Here is a 7,291-nt window from a genome sequence, read left to right as displayed (position 1 = left end):
AGTAGGCACACTCTTACCTGTGAAAAATTGGAGGCTGCTCCTCACCTGATCACATCTGGCCTTAAGCTAGGATGAAAACTTCCTTTGCAAAGAAGTTCCAAGGCAAACAAGCTTTATTTACTCACAAGACTTGCACAAAGTTCACAGTGCATTCAGAGCAGAGAGAAGTGAAATTTTTTCTACCGGAATCTGATGTAGGAACAAATAAAACTTGAACAATAACTTTGATTTTTTATGAAGTATTTTCTTCCACCATTATGCTGTGTTGCAGATTCACCTAGTACACACCAGCTACTCTTTGCTTGGTGGAAATGTAATCCTATTCCCTCCAGTAAAACAGATTTTTTTCCCAAGAATAAGCAGGATTGCACCCTTGCAATTACATCCCCAAGAGTTACCAATGTACATTAAGAACTCTTGTCAGAAGTAGTTTTATCAGTCTGTCATTTCATAAAAGACTAAATGCTGTACAAATCCCTGGAAATGATTGTGTTAAACATTTGAATACTTTCTATACTCCATTTTCACTGCACTGAAGAATGCTGCGTGCATATTTGCCCACAGTGTTCTGCCTGAAGATGCTCACTAGTTCTGCACTGGTGGAGAAACAGGCTCAGGTTTCTGAAATAAATGTTCCTCCTTAAAGTTTAAAAGCATTTTCTTCTTCATTCTTGTTCATTCTTTGATACATCATTTCTATAAAATACCTGCTTTTATGCTGCTCTCTAATCTTGTTCAAGCACTTGAACAAGTTGATGTGGGGGGAAGTTTGGGTTTTTTTTTTTTGTTTCTTTCTGTGATCAGTTTGTTGTATTTTTAAAAAAAAATTGTTTAGTTGGTTTGGGGTTTTTTTGGTGTGTTTTTCTTTGTTTATTTGTTTTTCCTTCTACTATCCCAGATTTGGATTTTTTTTCCAAATTATCTAGGTTCCCTTTTCTCACATTTTCCCTTTTTTTCTATCCATGGAACCAGACTGTCTTCACATTTTCCAAATGCCACAATAGAAGTTCTGAAATAACAGGAGACTCCCGTGGAAGCTTTTGTACCATTGTGCAGAATTGTGTTTGCCCTGAAGAATACTTGGTTAAAAATTCTGAAGGTTAGAATGTGCTCAAAGCTGATGTGATGTTCAATTTTTTTTTCTGCTAAGCCAAGCACAAAAACATTGAAATGCTTTTCAGATTATTGAGAAAATTGATAGTCTTCAACAAGCAAGACTCACCTTTCAGAACCTCACCATGAAAAAAAGCTCCACAGGATTCCCACCTGTTTAACTTTGTTTCAGAAGCAGAAAAACCAAGGTTCTATAGCAGGAACGCAGCTTTTCTGTCCTTCTAAAAATGACACAGGAAAACATGATATGCACACAAATTTGAATACATGTCATCAGCCAGACACTATACACTGAACCAGCTGTGCACAAGGGATAAGGTTAATCCCATGTTCCTCGTTTAATCTCATTCCAAACACTATGCTGATGTGTGACTGTGGACATCAATAGGAAAACCAGAAGAAACCTCACGGCAAAGACAGCAAAATAGGCAATTAAAAAAACCAATAAAAAAAGGTTTTATTTAATGACCCCAGCCTTTAGGACTGCCAGGCAGTGCGTCCTTTCCCACCCTGCCCCGTGCCTGAAGAAGCAGTTTCAGGGCAATGTTTGGTGTGCCATCCCTGTACAGCAGGATGGAGTGAGTGCAGGGTTTCAGCTGCAGCACTCACTGCTCCCCTGCCCAGTGCTGACTGACACTGCTCAGTGCTCGCTGCTGTGACACTTTTGCAAGAGCCAAACGGGTTGGAGTGTAACAGCCCATGCTCAACAACCTACAATTAGGTAATCTACAAAATTAATTTCCTTCATGTCTAACAAGGCTCTGTTATGTGGTTTGGCGTGCATCATTGTGTGTATTAGTCACAGCCTGACTGAAGGGAAATGCACCATCACATTTACTGTAAGAGCAATTTTCCTTAAAGCACATCAGCACAGAAGAATTGGCAGACCCCGAAGACACAGCTTAAAACCATCAGTTATACAACATTGCCATCTAGGGGAGCCCAGGGTGTAACAGATTTACAACAGCAACACGCACGCCGCTGCTCTTTGGCCCTATCAATTCTTTCAGCACAGCATCTACTTTCCTAAAACACTTCTCTTGAACATAAAAGCTTTATGCCACCAGGCGAAACCAACCTACTGTCCTCTCATAGTTTCATTTATTTCTTTCAAGCCTACCCCTCAAATTGTAACAGAGATCTCCATTACTGGTATTTAGCCTTTCTGTGATAATTTCAGTTTACAGAAGCCCTGCTCCAAGTGTGTCAGCACTTCTGTCACACTTAGAAACAACAAATAAACACAACTTAAACCCAAGTGCACACAAGGCAGCAGCCACATCACTGGGTATGAATAGGCAAACAGTATTTGGAATATTATTTCTAAAGTGCTCCAAAGTCTTCAGAGAGCAAAGATGCATCTCCAAGATATCATTACAGATATTTTCAAGTGTAGCCTGCTGAACATTAGTGCCACAAGTCAAGTAGGAATGAGCATGACAAAGAAGAACAATGGTTAAGTATCAAGTTGTTATTCGCTTGGAGTGCTCATGGATTATTCCATCCATGTTTTATATTGCTCATTTTAGTTCAGTCACCTTTGTTTTCTTTCCATGAGGAAAATGTATTTTAAAAAGAAACCTCAGTCAAAAGATGGATGGAGAGCAGTGATCACTGGGCATTGTTGATACCAAACTGTATTGCACACTCAAAACAAAAAAACCCAACCATTCCTTCTGCCACCATCCTGATATTTTAGGGTTAGTGATCCAAGTCCATAAGCAATTCCTGCCTCAAGCAAAGGGAATCAATAGCAGTGAGACATTACAAGCATTTCTTTAGCTTATTAACATCTAGCAGATGTTGCAGAAAGAATTCACATCTCCAGAGAAGGCCAGTTCAAAGTGAATATAACATCATGATCTTGGTTCCCTTGTCAGACTAGGGCATTTTCAAGTCTTTAGCCTCCCTTTTGCTGAACCCAGGTCTGTGTGTTTTTTTTTTTTTTTTTTTCATTTTACTTTGAAGCACAGCCTAGTCACACCAGTCTAAAAATAGACCTGAGGGCACACTTCCATTTCCCATTTCAGGATTTCCCACCCTACGGGAGCATTAAGCATGAGGCCTCCTCCTATAGCACAAGATAAAGGAAAACAAATTATAATAGGATGACTTAAAATTTTCTAAAAATTGCTAGGAGGTGAAACAAAACACTGCACAACAGGATCCATTTATTACAGCAATTCCAGAACACTGGTTTGGGAGTGCGTTACTAATGGATTTCTCACTTTGAGGGTTTTTTACCTTTTAAATGATGGGGTATAAAAAGCTCTGCTTGTGTGAGCTAACCTGGCAAAAAGTCATCCTTAGAATGCGATGGAAGCTTGATATCTAGATGGCAAGGACAGAGAGCAAAATGAGAAAGATAAATGTTCTTTGTAGCTCCTCCTTTGAAACTACCATTCCTGGTTTCACCTTGAATTCAGAGGTGCATCAGAGTATGAAAAGAGTCTCTGTAGACATGTTAAAGGGGACTCCCACTGGAGCTCTGGTCTAATTAAGCTACTTTATGAATCATTCCAGTTTGACTAACTCCAAATTTCTTTTAAAAAATAATCACTTAATACATCAAACAGAGTTCAAGCCCCTTTGTTTTTAATAACCAAAGACAAAATGCTTGGGTTTGAGATTTGTAAGCTATCACTCCATTTTACAGATTGCACTCTTTATGATGATTGCTTTGCCAGCAGCTGGCCTGCATTGCTCTCTATTAGCAGCCCCCTTTCCCCTTCCCACCTTAGCAGCCCTGCTACAGCTCAGACAGGGCAGCAGAATGCTGGTGTCACACAGAGATAATTGTCCCAGCCCATGGAAATCATCAGTCAGCATTTTGGTGCAGGCTTGGCTGGGGATCAGCAGGAGCTGGAATGGCTCTGCTGAAGTTCCTGCAGGGAACAGCAGAGCCCTGCCCAGCCCTGTCAGGAGCCCCTTGCAGGTGCTGTGAGCAGTGCTGTACAAAATGTGTTACCACCCAAACCAGCCCCTGGCCCAGCCTGAACTGGGGCTGGGAGAGATGCACAGCGGGCTGACCCCACTTCTGTCTGCAGCACTGGGCACCACAGAAACCCTGTGGTGGCCTCAGGTAAAGCACAGAGGTCTCTTTGTGAGTCACACAGCAAATGATTCCCTGGGCTTTCACAGAAAGGGGAAATGGGGGCACTACCAAAGCTCCTAGATCTGGTTCTGTGACAGTCTGCAATGCAGGGGGGCAGCAGCCAGCTTTGCTGGGTGAGACAGCTGGGTGAATGGGACCTGCACCTGATCTTAGTCTTGTTTTTGCAAGCATTTACAAAACTAGACTGACTTGCTTACCAGCAGGGAGATCACAAGAAGAGTCATCATGAAAACAGAGCAAAGGGGACACAGCTCTTACAGTGTCACACGTTACAGGCACAAACAACAAACCCAAGGGGGCTGAGCAAAGCTTAAGCCTGCTCACTGCTTTAGTCTCTCCTGCTACATTGAAGTGTGGCCTGGGAAAAAGCTCTTCTCTCTCTAAGCCCCAGTCTGCCCCCTTGTACTTCCCAGGAGCTGTCTGCTGCTTCAGGCCAAAGCAGAACCTGGGAAGGATTCGGTTAGGAAACTGTGGGACAGGGCCCAGAAGGCTTCATGGATACACAAAGACATCCATCTCTCTCACACATCATGAACCATTGGCTCAGTGTCCCGTGGGAAGTGCTGACAAAGATCAGGCTGTGGATTAAGCACAAACTCACTTCTTGCTGTGATGGTATCTCAATAAGAGAACTTGAAACACTGCAGTTTATATTCTCATAGCTGAGTAAGCACCTAAGACATAAAACAGCAATGGAATTAGAGGTATGTGGAGCAGCTCTAATGAGAGATGTTAATGAATGTAAGTTGGTTTAACAGGTATTTCCACAGCAGTTTCTACCAGCACACTCTCTGAAACCGATACATCCAAAGCCATGCAGGAACAAAGCCACACTAGGCTATCAAAGTTACCTTACAGAGGAATAAAAGCATAAGATAAAGGTCATTACAGAACTGGTATGCACTGATTTGCCTTATCATCTGTGCAAGTGTGTCCAGACATAAAAAGAGGATAATAGAAGCTGGAAAAGAGATTGTACAGCTGGAGAAAGCCATCAGTCAGGCAATACAGCTATTTTTTACATTTTTTAATTTTACCTGAGGACTGAGCAGCATTTTTGCTGTCAGTGTTGTTGCAAATCAGCACTTCAGGCTTAAATGGACCACGAGCAGCCTGTTCTCCTCTGACATCTGGGAAACAAGAATAACCCAGGACAAGGCAGGCACTGCCAGTACAAGACATGAATGCCTTCACTGAGGTCTAATGCATGAAACTCAGCTCCAAGTGTATCCATATTTCATCCCTACATTTCTGATTCTGTAAAACCTCTAACACATTTTGAGCCAGAGCAAAAATATTCAGATGAAAAACCCTAACAATTTACTGAGACATCAAGACAACAAAATAGACTTTTCTTAATGAAATATATGAATACTCAAAGAAACCCAAACCACATTCTGGTACGCCTTTGTTTCTTCACTTTTGATGCGAGTGTAATTAAGTTCTGCAAATCTCAAACTGCTGCTGGAGAATTAAGACTAATCTGTAACTCTTATAAGTTGCCATAGTTCCTCTGAAATCAAGGGAGGTTTTGACAATTTACAGCATCTGAGGAACTGCTCTGTGTGTCTAATAAGACACACTGCTGTTTCATTACAGGCAGGGTCAGAAGGAATCTCCACAGCTCAGGAAAAAGCTGGTTCTGCCAGGAAGAGGTTTTTTTTTTTTTTTTTTTTCTCTTAAATCATTATGAACTTCAGTGTCAAAAGCCATCTTTTTTTTCAGTAAAGGCCATAAATGTGTCTTCAGCTGAAAGAAAAGGTTCTGTGTACTGCAGTCAGCTTTGAAGCATGGCCTTAGTGCTGCCAGGGGCTGTTTGAGAGGAGAAGTTGGGAGTGCCTATTCCAGTGTCCTCAGAGCACTGGAATAACAGGTGGGGAGACTGGCCAGACCACAGAAACTCAACATAGGAGCAGCACAACATCAATCCAGATATTCCTGTGAAAGTTTTCAGACAGTCTGGAAGAGTGAACCAGGGAGATACCATGTGTTCACACACTGATTTCTGAGAGGATTTGCTTGCTCTGCATCATACTTAGGAACATGATTTAGTGGTAGGCTTGGCAGTGCTGGGTTACTAGTTGGACTCCATAACCTTAAAGGTCTATTCCAACCTAAATGGATCTGGCATTCTATGTTTCTAACCAGAGAACTGCAGGAATTGTGTGTTCCACATCTGCTGGTGTGAAGGCGAATACTTGAAAAATGTGTACAGACATTGCAGTGATAGGTGTGTGAGCTGCAAGAAGATTGGACAGAACACAGCAACACTGACTTTCACCTGACCAACAAAGCTCAACAACAAACCTAAAACAACCCCACCAAAACCCAACCACTGTCAAACCCACAGTTCAGAAACCAGAAAGTCACGTTTTTCAGAAAGTTTTGGGCAAAGCAGTGGTAGGTTCCAGCTCTAGGTTTTGTGCTACCAAAATAAGTAGAATAAGCTGTTGTGATTGCCTGCCTGTACAGGGAGGAAATAAACCACATGAGGATAAGAGGTACAGAATAATGTACAGCACCCAGTGCAAAATCTGTGCTGCAGGTTAAGAGCCAGGAAAACTTGTACCCTGGGGCAAGGATCTCAGCATAAGTGTGCTGCCTCATTAATAGAGTATTTTATTATGAGGATTTATCTTATTTTCTTGTTTCTCTCCATCCACACTTCATTTCTGTTTCTTGCTGTCCTGTTTTCTTTCTTGCCTATTTTCCCCTCAAGCAGAGCTGGAGAATTCTATCATGACCAGAAGGACATTCCAGGTAACTCGAGTGCATGTGTGACCGAGCTGGAAGAGTTCACTGCTCTCCACTACCCAAAGGAGAGGAAGTGAAAATTCCAACAGTACTCTTGTCTCCCAAGGGTTGGTGTGCTCTTTCTGCTACAGAGAGTTGGAGCAATCCTACCAACAGATTCCCACATGTTTCTCACAAGGGCAGACCCTGGCACAGTCATTCTCCTGATCCTGCACTTAAAATGAACCACCAGCAGAGCAAACAGCTCCGGGGGCAGCGTGAACCCACAGCCCTGCTCCTTCATGGTGAATTCACCCAGCACAGCAGGGC

The 7,291-nt window shown here is 42.3% G+C and overlaps 1 long non-coding RNA gene across 1 annotated transcript; it reads right to left on the bottom strand.

Annotated features, from left to right (window-relative positions):
• Nucleotides 1-282: 282 nt before the first annotated feature.
• Nucleotides 283-1,450, bottom strand: LOC137473432 (uncharacterized). Its single transcript, XR_010998791.1, has 2 exons — nucleotides 1,223-1,450; nucleotides 283-1,079 (listed from the first exon to the last, which is right to left on the bottom strand). It is a non-coding gene; the product is annotated as an uncharacterized lncRNA (long non-coding RNA).
• Nucleotides 1,451-7,291: the final 5,841 nt, after the last annotated feature.

Source organism: Anomalospiza imberbis, chromosome 4 (genome assembly GCF_031753505.1).
Source record: "Anomalospiza imberbis isolate Cuckoo-Finch-1a 21T00152 chromosome 4, ASM3175350v1, whole genome shotgun sequence".
NCBI lineage: Eukaryota > Metazoa > Chordata > Aves > Passeriformes > Viduidae > Anomalospiza > Anomalospiza imberbis.
This window is presented reverse-complemented; position numbering and strand designations above follow the sequence as displayed.